Source organism: Rhinolophus sinicus, chromosome 18 (assembly GCF_057876585.1).
Source record: "Rhinolophus sinicus isolate RSI-liver-muscle chromosome 18, RSI-T2T, whole genome shotgun sequence".
NCBI lineage: Eukaryota > Metazoa > Chordata > Mammalia > Chiroptera > Rhinolophidae > Rhinolophus > Rhinolophus sinicus.
Genome location: NC_142518.1, coordinates 86493832 through 86507357, shown reverse-complemented (window position 1 = coordinate 86507357; position 13526 = coordinate 86493832). Strand labels below are relative to the sequence as shown.

Genomic DNA, 13526 nt, shown 5'->3' with positions numbered 1-13526 from the left:
CTATAAGCTTCTTGAAAACAAGAAGAATGCCTTGTACTTCTTTGACAGTACTCATCACAATGCTTTGTCAAATGTAGACATGCAGCATAAATAGTTATTCATTGATTTCAGGCAGTGAAGCTATTTAATAATGTATTTGTTAGTCAAAAGGCCACTTATTGATGCCTCTTCGAATCAGACAATAATTACCATATCTGTCTGTTCTGTAAATACATATTTTTATTGAACTGTTACTAACCTAAACTTATTATATAAGACATGCTCTTAGGTCCCTGTTTTGTTTTTCCCTATCCCCCACTTGTTTCCATATTGATCTGATTGGAAACTGAGAGTGGCACCCCTAATTTTGGTGAGTTCATTTTTAATACATTTCTGCAATAATTCTATATGCTGTGAATTGTAGGTGGTGATGGTTTTGCACTTGAACTGAGTTGATAAAGTGATAGTTCACAAAGGCTACTGTAGCACGATGGGTATCATTTTCAAACAAATTATGTTTTTTCTTGTGGTTTTTAGCAAGTTTCATTCTCCTCATGGCAAACATCTTGTATTTTTAAATTTTTCTTGTATATATGTATGCATATGTGTGTGCTCACATATGCATTAGTATGTATATCAGTTAGTATCTTTTAATTTGAGAGTGACAGATTACCCAATTCAATCTGGCCTAAGGACAAGGTGGATGTTTGGCTATATATATATATATATATATATATATATATATATATATATATCTTCAGGTATGGCTTGATCAGGACTCTGTTTATGTAACCAATATCCAATTTATCTCTGTCTCTTGCCTCAGGTCTACTATCTGAGTGTTAGTCACATTGTCAGGCTGTGTAGTTGGTGGCAGTAACTCTTCTAGGTGTGGGGGGGAACCTTACTCTTTCCCAGAAACTCCCTTTAGATTAGTCATTTGCCCAACCCTAAAACAATCATCATAGCCAAAAGAATGAGATTTGCTGATTGTTTAGGCCCATTGCCCACCTGTGGAGCTAAGAATGGGGTCAACCTCACTCAAAACATGAGAGTTGAAGAGGGATAGTTTACAAAATTTAAGATACAGTTTTACAAAAAGAAGGTTGAAAACTACTGACTAGAAATAACAATAGCTCACCACCACTGTTTGGCCTAGTGGTTTTTTTCCCTGACCTGTGCTTAATACTCAGATTGCTTCTGAACCTGTTGTTTTTGGAAGAATGCCCTTCTGTTTTTTTTAAATAGCTTTATTGAGATATAGTTTACATGTCACATATAATTCAATGGTTTTGAGTATATTCACAGTTATATGCAACCATAACCACAGTCAATTTTAGAACATTTCATCACCTCATAAAGAGACCTTCTACCCTTTAGCTATGACACCTTTAGGCTCCTGTCTCCCAACCCCAAAAAAACAAATCTACTTTCTGTCTCCATATATTTACCTATACTGGACATTTCATACAAATAGAATCGTATGTGAAATTTTGTGTCTGGCTTCTTTCACTTAGTATGCTTTCAAGATTTGTCCATGGCATAACATTCATTAGCACTGCTTTCCTTTTAATTGCCAGGTAATGGTCCATTGTATGGTTTCTGTTTATCCAAATTAATTAGTTGATGGACATTTGGGTTGTTTCTACTTTTGCCCTTCTGTTTTCACAGGGAGCTTTCTCTCTTTTTCTTTCCTTTTATGTTTCTACTGTTCTGTCTTACTGATTGTTTTTAACCATCTTCAAGATTCATATGCATCCATGTCTTGGCCACCGTAAACAAAGCTGCAATGAACATTGGAGCAAACGTGTCTTTATGTATAAATGTTTTCAGACTTTTTGGGTAGATACCCAGGAGAGGGATTGCTGGGTCATATGGCAATTCTATTCGTAATTTTTTGAGGAACCTCCACACTGCCTTCCATAACGGCTGCACCAGTCTGTATTCCCACCGACATGGAAACAGCCAAAATGTCCTTCAATAGATGAATGGATAAAGAAGTTGTGGTATATATACACAATGGAATACTATTCTGCCATAAGACAAGATGGTATAGGAACATTTGTGACAACATTGATGGATCTTGAGAGTGTAATGCTGAGCGAAATAAGTCAGACAGAAAAATCAGAGAACCATGTGATTTCACTGATATGTGGTATATAAACCAAAAACAACAAAAGCACAAGACAAACAAATGAGAAACAGAAACTCATAGACACAGACAATAGTTTAGTGGTTGCCAGAGGGTAAGGGGGGCGGGGGGTGGGGGGTGGGAGATGAGGGTAAGGGGGATCGAATATATGGTGATGGAAGGAGAACTGACTCTGGGTGGTGAACACACAATGGGATTTATAGATGATGTAATACAGAATTGTACACCTGAAATCTATGTAATTTTACTAACAATTGTCACCCCAATAAACTTAAAAAATAAATTAAAAAAAAAGATTCATATGCATCTATATATATCATTTTTCCCAGTTGAGAATTATTTGTTCTCCTGAGAATGAGATAAATGTGGTTTTCCCCTCAGATAAAAGTAATCTTCTGTCACATTGGTGATCATGAGTAAAGCTTTTCTCTACTCTCTGTGAGATGTAGAGGCAGCTCCTAAACAAGTAACTGAAAGGTTTTTGGCAGTGATCCATAATAAGAAATACATTTTCCATTGCAACCCAGTAAACACATATGTGTATATGTGGTTAATATATGTATTAATATATATTAATATATGTATTGATATATGTATTTAATATATGTATTAATACGTATATGTGTTTAATATATGTATTAAGCAAAAGTTTCAAAAAAACACTACATACAATGCACTGAGATATCTTATCCTATTCTTTTCTAGTCTATCATACCCTACCCTCCCCTACTCTACCCTCCCCTTCCCTCCCCTACCATACTCCATTCCTTTCTGTTATGCCCCATCGCATCCTATCCTACCTTTCCCTACCCCATTATTTTTTTTCTATTGTTTTAATCATGCCTTTCTTGACCTTATACATTGATTTCACAACCCATTAATGGGTCACTACCTAACGTTTGAAAAACACTATTCAAAAATATTATTTCTTATCTTTCTGAGGTGAAGGCTCAAGAATGATCTTATCTTTTAATGTTCAATACCCATCAAATATTGGTAGATAATAGAAAGCCCCAATGTTGATAACTCTGTTCTCAACCTACTGACTTTGATAAGCAAAAGACTAATTCTTGGCATCATTTATCATGTTGGAAACAACTAGAGTATCTGTGCTATGTGTATTATTCCCTTCTCTTGGGAATTAACTTCCCTGTTATTACCCATAGTATTTATTTTGTACCAAGAATCTAATATTTGCCATTTAAATGTTATTACCATGATCAACTCTTTATGGGCCTTCCCATCTATATTTTAAAGGATGCTGTAAGGTGACAAGGTTTCCCTGGAGTGGCAAGTCCAAAGGAAGCATAAGCAAAATGTTCTGTATGGAAACTATAGTAACCTGGCAGACTGTTTAGGCTCATTTCACATATGACCTCCTTTACTAAATTTGGCTTTAACAGCTTAGATTCTAGAAGGAAGGACAATTGCCAGTCAAAATTGAAATGACAGTGAGTAAAATGTGTCTCTAGGACACAATATGATAATGTATTAATAACAAACTATTAAAAAAAAACCTGCAAGTCCCACCACATTACATAACATCGCTTTATAGTTCCTCAATATAAGGACATTTCTTCCTGTAATGACTTTATTATGCACTTTACTCCTTTCCCCCTCCCACACCTCTCCCCCATCACCCATGATCTGGAAAAAACCCTCCTAAATATAAATCTTTCTTTCCCCTTGCCTTTATTTCACCCCCACCCCAAGAGTCTTCTTTTCCCTCTTGTACTTGTGGCTGCCATTTCCAAAAGAATCCAAAATATAAAATTGACAGGAAACACAATCTGATTAGATAGAAGGGCAGAAACTGAAACTTCCTTTTTTCCTCTTTACCTGTCAACATGATCTTTTAGAGAACTTAATTTCTGATTGCAAAATTACTGCAAAATTAAAATTGAAATGTAACCACAAACAGTGAAGTTCTCAAGGTTTCCTTAAAAGGAAGAAAATAAAGATCTCACAACCCTCCAGCTTGTTACGTGTCTCTCATTTTACTCACTCTATCTTTTTAAAAATCTATATTTCTAGCATGGTTCATCATAACAGCTCCATCAATCATTCAATTTTAGTAAATTTTTATATGGAGTTATTATTTCCATGGAAGGAGAATTTCACACAAAGCAGTGCATTTAAGTCATGCCTAATAGTAGATAGGAAAGACAGATTTGTATATATATTTTCTAAATGACAAATAATGCCCAAATCAGGTAAGAAAAGACAAAAAAGTCATCAATAAAAGTATAGTATATGCTTGTATAGTTAAGGCTTATCCTGATTTCAATTAAGAACTATGACTTATTAAGGTAGATACAAGAAAATGTGGATACCAGTTGTCAAATGTAAAATATAAGAAAGTATTACAGACCTATGAAATGGCACATACATTTTTGTTTATTTGTTCATAGGCACTAATGACTTTGATTAAGTCAGAACATTTCAAAATAACAATAGTGAAAATTATATAGGTTAGAAGATTATAAAGTAGACATGAATAAATGCTTTTTAGTCTTTAGATATGTTGGTTAATATTCAGTCTTCAAGTATAAAATGTTCTTTACATGTCCATTTATCAAAAAGTTCATTTTTAACCCAATTCAATTTTACATTTTTCTATTATCTTACTAGGCAGAGTTTAATACAGTAAGGATGGACATGTGTTATTATTTATTGAATGTTTATCCTACTTACTCAGACTTAATGTATTTTACTACGTTGAAAGTCATTATTCACTTCCGGAAAAATGGCGGCGTGAGGTGAGCCTCTGTAGGGCTCCCCTGGAATTTACAAAGAATCGAACAACAAAAACTCCGCAGGGGACTCCCTGCACAGCAGACGGGCAAGACGAAGAGGCCCACTACCGACTGAAATCACCTACAGGTGGGAGATTTGCCAAGTGGAGGGATGAGGAAAGGGAGAAGTGCACGGAGACAGAGCCGCGCGGGCGCAGGACGCAGACCTAGCTCAGTGCGCCGAGCTCGCTGCTTCCCGGAACTACCGCAGCTGCGGGAGAGGGAAGAACTCGGACTGCTAGGGCTCCGCCTGGGCTCCACAGGGCTGAGGGGACAGCATATACCACGGCTGAACCCAATGCTCACGGCAGAGACCTCGGAGAAAAGACTGAGGGAAAAAGGCTGAAAACGCTGGTTTAAGCCCGCACTGCCAAGCAGAGAGCAGAGCCTTAGGCACTGAGACTAGCCGTCCCCTCCCACCCTCCCAGAGCTCGCCCCGCCCCCACCTGCCCGGCGCTAGAAGTGAAACAGTAGCAGTGTCAGATCAAAACAACAGAGAATTTGCTGTTTTGAGAACTGTGGGCCTCAGACACAAATTCGCAGCCCAACTGGTTCCGGCACAGGGGGGGGAGCCGTGGAAGCAGGACCAGCTGTGGTGGTGGTTGCCGCCATTGCTCTGGGCCACCTCTCACAACTTACCCGGCCCCTGACCCCACCTATCTGGGTGGATCCCTGCAGGAGTAAACAGAACTGCTGAAACATACGGGCTCTGAATCAAGAGCTGGAAGAGCTTTGGAACATCAAAAGCTCTCCGCATACCCACCGGGACACCACGCCCTGTGACCTAGACGAACTATTAACAGAGGAGAAGCTCATCTCCCAGGGAATCCCCCCAATGTGTAAGAAGGAGGAATACTGCAGAGAAAACAGCACTACCGTGTGGGAGAAGAAAAATAAATTGCAGTTGGAGAAATAATAAGACATTCTACCAACAAGTACTGGAAAACAAAAGAAAGACCTCTTCCTATCAACCTGTTGCAGAAGTCACTCCTGTAAATGTCTAGGAAGAGAAATAGTAAACCAGTAATCGCCATGAATAACCAAGGCAACAAGATAGCTCAGAAAGAAAGTGAAAAATCTCCAGAGAAGGCACTTAAAGATACAGAAATATGTGACTTAAGTGACAGAGAATTCAAGATTGCAGTTCTGAAAAAACTCAACGAGATACAAGAAAACACAGATAGGCAGTTAAATGAACTCAGAAACTCAATCAAAGAACAGCATGAGCATTTTACGAAAGAGATTGAAATTTTGAAAAAGAACCAAAGAGAATATCTGGAGATTAAGAACTCAATAGAGGAAATTAAGAATGAAATAACCAGCTTAGGTAGTAGAGTTGACCAGATGGAGGAAAGAATCAGTGACATCGAAGATAGAAACCTGGAAATGACACAGATAGAAGAAGAAAGAGACTTGAGACTTAAAAGAAATGAAAGAACTCTACAAGAACTTTCTGACTCCATCAGAAAGAGCAATATAAGAATAATGGGCATACCAGAAGGAGAAGAAAGAGAGAAGGGAACAGAGAATATATTCAAACAAATTGTCGATGAGAACTTCCCAAATTTGTGGACAGAACTGGACCCTCGAATCCAAGAAGCAAATAGAACACCTAGTTACCTCAATCCCAACCGGCCTTCTCCAAGGCACATTGTATTGAAGCTGTCTAAAATCAACGACAAAGAAAGAATCCTCAAGGCAGCCAGGGAAAAGAAGATGGTAACTTACAAAGGAAAGTCCATTAGATTATCATCAGATTTTTCAGCAGAAACTCTACAAGCCAGGAGGGAGTGGAACCAAATATTCAAACTATTGAAAGAGGGAAATCATGAGCCAAGAATAGCATATACAGCAAAGATATCCTTTAGATATGAAGGAGGAATAAAGACCTTTCCAGACATACAGAAGCTGAGGGAATTTTCTAGTACACGACGTGCACTACAAGAAATACTAAAGGAGGCAATTTGACCACCATCAACAGGGACAATTTGTGGCAACCAATACATAAAAAGGGGGAGAGTAAAGGCCTGAACCGGAATATGGGAATGGAGAAAGTAAGCGTGCTGAAGAAAATGGAATACTCTAAATATCAAACTTTCTTTTACATAAACTTAAGAGTAACCACTGAAAATAAATCCAGAACTGAAATATATACTGAATTAAAAGAAGAAACAGTGGGAAACATCATAGAATACCACCACACAGAAATAATAGACAACAACAAAAAGGCAAAGAAACAATGGAGACACAGCCTTACCTGAAAACTAAAGATAGAATGACATGAAATCCTCACATATCAATAATCACCCTAAATGCAAAAGGACTGAACTCACCAATAAAAAGGCACGGAGTAGCATATTGGATCAAAAAACTAAACCCAACCACATGCTGCCTCCAAGAGACACATCTCAGCTACAAGGACAAGCATAGACTCAAAGTGAAAGGGTGGAAATTGACACTCCAAGCAAATGGTACCCAGAGAAAATCAGGTGTAGCCATAATGATATCAGATGAAACAGACTTCAAGGTGAAAAAGATAACAAGAGACAAAGATGGACATTTCATAATGGTGAAGGGGACTTTACAACAAGAAGACATAACAGTCATCAATAGTTATGCCCCCAATCAGGGAGCACCGAAATACACCAAGCAACTACTAACAGAACTAAAGGGAGAAATTGACCAAAACACAGTTATACTAGGGTACTTAAATACATCATTGACAGCTATGGATAGACCATCCAAACAGAAAATAAATAACGAAATAGTAGCCCTAAATGACACATTTGATGAAATGGACATAATTGACATTTATAGAGCACTTCATCCTAAAACATCAGACTATACATTCTTTTCTAGTGTACATGGAACATTCTCAAGGATAGACCATATATTGGGACATAAAATCAGTCTCAACAAATTTAAGAAGATTGAAATCATACCATGCATATTCTCTGATCACAAGACTTTGAAATTGGATATCAACTGTAAAAAGAAAGTGGGAAAAAACACAAATACATGGAGATTAAACAACATAATTTTAAAGAAGGACTGGGTCAAAGAAGAAATTAGAGGAGAGATCAAAAGATACATAGAAACAAATGACAATGAAAATACATCCTACCAAAATTTTTGGGGATGCAGCAGTTTTAAGAGGGAAATTAATCTCATTACAGGCCTATCTCAAGAAACAAGAAAACTCCCAAATAAATAACCTCATGTTACACCTTAAAGAACTAGAAAAAGAAGAACAAGTAAAACCCAAGGTCAGCAGAAGAAAGGAAATAACAAAAATTAGAGCAGAACTAAATGAAATACAGAACAAAAAGACAATAGAAAATATTAATGTGACAAACAGCTGGTTCTTTGAAAAGATTAACAAAATTGACAAACCCTTGGCTTGACTTACTAAGATAAAAAGAGAGAAGACACTGATTAACAAAATGAGAAACGTAAAAGGGGAAGTTATCACGGACACCACAGAAATACAAAGGATCATCCAAGAATACTATGAAGGACTATATGCCACCAAATTCAACAACGTAGAAGAAATGGACAAGTTCTTAGAAACATATAGCCTTCCAAGGCTGAACCATGAAGAACTGGAAAATCTAAACAGACCGATCACCAGTAACGAAAATGAATCAGTCATCCAAAACCTTCCCCAAAGCAAAAGTCTGGGACCAGATGGCTTCACTAGTGATTTCTACGAAACCTTCAAAGAGGATCTAATACCAATTCTGCACAAACTCTTCCAAAAAATTGAAGAATTGACAGTACTCCCTCACTCATTTTATGAGGCCAACATTACCCTGATACCAAAACCTGTTAAGGACAACACAAAAAAAGAAAACTACAGACCAATATGTCTGATGAATACCGATGCAAAAATCCTAAACAAAATTCTAGCAAATCGAATACAACAATGCATTAAAAAGATTATTCATCACGACCAAGTGGGGTTCATCCCCGGGGCACAAGGATGGTTCAACATACGCAAATCCATCAATGTGATACATCACATAAACAAAATAAAGGACAAAAATCATATGATTGTATCAATTGATGCAGAAAAAGCATTTGACAAGATACAACATGCATTTATGATTAAAACACTTAATGAAATGGGTATAGAAGGAAAATACCTTAACATAATAAAGGCCATATATGACAAGCCCTCTGCTAATCTCATAATTAATGGAGAAAAACTGAAGCCCTTTGCTCTACGTTCAGGAACACGACAGGGATGTCCCCTATCTCCTCTGCTTTTCAACATCGTGTTGGAAGTCCTTGCCAGAGCAATCAGGCAAGAGAAAGAAATAAAAGGCATCCAAATTGGGAATGAAGAAGTTAAATTATCACTCTTTGCAGATGACATGATGCTATATATAGAAAACCCTAAAGACTCCACCAAAAAGCTATTAGAAACAATCAACGAATACGGTAAAGTTGCCGGCTACAAAATCAACGCACAAAAGTCCATTGCCTTCCTATATACTAACAATGAAATCTCAGAAAAAGAAATACAAAAAACAATTCATTTTGCAATTGCAGCAAAAAGAATAAAATACCTAGGAATAAACTTAACCAAGGATGTGAAGGACCTCTATGCTGAAAACTGTAAGACGTTATTGAAAGAAATTGAAGAAGACACAAAGAAATGGAAAGACATTCCGTGCTCATGGATTGGAAGAATCAACATAGTTAAAATGGCCATATGACCCAAAGCAATATACAGATTCAATGCAATCCCCATCAAAATCCCAATGGCATATTTTAAAGAAATAGAACAAAAAATCATCAGATTTGTTTGGAACCACAAAAGACCCCGAATAGCCAAAGCAATCTTAAGAAAAAAGAACTATAATGGAGGTATCACACTTCCTGACTTTGGCCTGTACTACAGGGCCACAATAATCAAAACAGCATGGTATTGGCAGAAAAACAGACACACAGACCAATGGAATAGAATTGAGAACCCAGAAATAAAACCACATAAATATGGACAGATAATTTTTGACAAAGAAGCTAAAAACATACAATGGAGCAAAGACAGCCTCTCCAATAAATGGTGCTGGGAGAATTGGATAGCCACGTGCAAAAGAATGAAACTGGACTGCTATTTGTCACCATGTACCAAAGTTAATTCAAAATGGATCAAAGACTTAGGCATAAGACCTGACACAATAAACTGCATAGAAGAAAACATAGGTACTAAACTTATGGACCTTGGGTTCAAAGAGCATTTTATGAAATTGACTCCAAAGGCAATGGAAGTAAAAGCTAAAATAAATGAATGGGACTATATGAAACTTAAAAGCTTCTGCACAGCGAAAGAAACCATTGACAAAATAAAGAGGCCACCAACTGAATGGGAGAAGATTTTTGCAAACAGTGCCTCCGATAAGGGGCTAGTATCCAGAATATACAAGGAACTCATGCAACTCAACAACAAAAAAACAAACAACCCAATTGAAAAATGGGCAGAGGACTTGAAGAGACATTTCTCCAAAGAGGACATACAAATGGCAAATAAACATATGAAAAAATGCTCAACATCACTAATCATCAGAGAAATGCAAATCAAAACCACAATGAGATATCACCTCACCCCAGTCAGAATGGCTATCATCAACAAGACAAATAGTAACAAATGTTGGAGAGGCTGTGGAGAAAAAGGAACCCTCATACACTGTTGGTGGGAATGCAGACTGGTGCAGCCGTTATGGAAGGCAGTGTGGAGGTTCCTCAAAGAATTACGAATAGAATTGCCGTATGACCCAGCAATCCCTCTCCTGGGTATCTACCCAAAAAATCTGAAAACATTTAGAGATAAAGACACGTGTGCGCCAATGTTCATTGCAGCTTTGTTTTCGGTGGCCAAGACATGGAAACAACCAAAATGTCCTTCGATAGATGAATGGATAAAGAAGTTGTGGTACATATACACAATGGAATACTATTCGGCATTGAGAAAAGATGATATAGGAACATTTGTGACAACATGGATGGATCTTGAGAGAGTAATGCTGAGCGAAACAAGTCAGACAGAAAAAGCAGAGAACCATGTGATTTCACTGATATGTGGTATATAAACCAAAAACAACAAAGAACAAGACAAACAAATGAGAAACAGAAACTCATAGACACGGACAATAGTTTAGTGGTTGCCAGAGGGTAAGGGGGGTGGGGGGGGGAGGTGAGGGTAAGGCGATCGAATATATGGTGATGGAAGAACTGACTCTGGGTGATGAACACACAATGGGATTTATAGATGATGTAATACAGAATTGTACACCTGAAATCTATGTAATTTTACTAACAATTGTCACCCCAATAAATTTAATTTAAAGAAAAAAAAAATCCCAATGGCATATTTTAAAGAAATAGAACAAAAAATCATCAGATTTGTTTGGAAACAAAAAAGACCCCGAATAGCCAAAGCAATCTTAGGAAAAAGAACAACAATGGAGGTATTACACTTCCTGACTTTGGCTTGTACTACAGGGCTACAATAATCAAAACAGCATGGTATTGGCAGAAAAACAGACACACAGACCAATGGAATAGAATTGAGAACCCACAAATAAAACCACATAAATATGGACAGATCATTTTTGACAAAGAAGCTAAAAACATGCAATGGAGCAAAGACAGCCTCTTGAATAAATGGTGCTGGGAGAATTGGATAGCCACGTGCAAAAGAATGAAACTGGACTGCTATTTGTCACCATGTACCAAAGTTAATTCAAAATGGATCAAAGACTTAAGCATAAGACCTGACACAATAAACTGCATAGAAGAAAACATAGGTACTAAACTTATAGACCTTGGGTTCAAAGAGCATTTTATGAACTTGACTCCAAAGGCAATGGAAGTAAAAGCTAAAATAAACGAATGGGACTATATGAAACTTAAAAGCTTCTGCACAGCAAAAGAAACCATTGACAAAATAAAGAGGCCACCAACTGAATGGGAGAAGATTTTTGCAAACAGTGCCTCCGATAAGGGGCTAGTATCCAGAATATACAAGGAACTCATGCAACTCAACAACAAAAAAACCAACAACCCAATTGAAAAATGGGCAGAGGACTTGAAGAGACATTTCTCCAAAGAGGACTTACAAATGGCAAATAGACATATGAAAAAATGCTCAACATCACTAATCATCAGAGCAATGCAAATCAAAACCACAATGAGCTATCACCTCACCCCAGTCAGAATGGCTATCATCAACAAGACAAATAGTAACAAATGTTGGAGAGGTTGTGGAGAAAAAGGAACCCTCATACAATGTTGGTGGGAATGCAGACTGGTGCAGCCGTTGTGGAAGGCAGTGTGGAGGTACCTCAAAAAACGAATAGAATTGCCATATGACCCAGGAATCCCTCTCCTGGGTATCTACCCAAAAAATCTGAAAACATTTAGAGATAAAGACACGTGTGCTCCAATGTTCATTGCAGCTTTGTTTACGGTGGCCAAGACATGGAAACAACCAAAATGTCCTTCGATAGATGAATGGATGAAGAAATTGTGGTATATATACACAACGGAATACTATTTGGCGGTAAGAAAAGATGATATAGGAACATTTGTGACAACATGGATGGATCTTGAGAGAGTAATGCTGAGCGAAACAAGTCAGACAGAAAAAGCAGAGAACCATGTGATTTCACTGATATATGGTATATAAACCAAAAACAACGAAAGAACAAGACAAACAAATGAGAAACAGATACTCATAGACACAGATAATAGTTTAGTGGTTGCCAGAGGGTAAGGGGGGTGGGGAGTGGGGGGTGGGAGATGAGGGTAAGGGAGATCGAATATATGGTGATGGAAGGAGAACTGACTCTGGGTGATGAACACACGATGGGATTTATAGATGATGTAATACAGAATTGTACACCTGAAATCTATGTAATCTTACTAACAATTGTCACCCCAATAAATTTAATAAAATAAAATTTAAAAAAAAGAAAGTCATTATTTAAACTTAAATGTGTTTTCTACTATTTTGCCTAAGAACAGTTTAGAGGTTAGTTGAACTATGTCTTTAGATTGTGAGATTCTTTGCCCAAATAGTATACAAAACATGTTTTCTGTTGTGCTATTGTAGTAAGTTTTTTATAAATGGCATTTTAATATATTTTAGACCATGAAAATGACACTACATGCACTAGATTTATGCTCCTCCTTATTTATGATTTGGACTGATAAATCTTGTTTTTGATAGGAAAAATATCTACCTGAAATAATCTGCCTCTATTTTTTGACAGATAACTCAGCTGAAAGGCTAACTTCATAGTTTCTTGACCTTCTTCAGGCCAATGATTATTGCCTCCACTGTACTTCAGTAAGTCACTTCCACTCCTTCCCTGTGACTAAATCACCTCTGGTATCATCTACAACCTAGGCCCTCAGAGCTCTGTAGCTACATATCTACCCTTCAGATCTTTTCATGCATTCTTTTTTACTAATCCTAACACTTTTATACTGTGAATTCATTGACCTACTTGGGTTGCACCATCTTGCCAATCCTGAACTTTGGATCACTTTCACTTGACGTTCTCTTTCTTTTTTCTCCCATTATGCTGATC

General features: G+C 37.3%; 1 protein-coding gene across 8 annotated transcripts in view; it reads left to right on the top strand.

Annotated features, from left to right (window-relative positions):
* The window catches only part of TENM1 (teneurin transmembrane protein 1), a 1194370-nt gene that overhangs the window by 492223 nt on the left and 688621 nt on the right, over positions 1 to 13526 (top strand). The gene's annotated exons all lie outside the window — the stretch shown is intronic.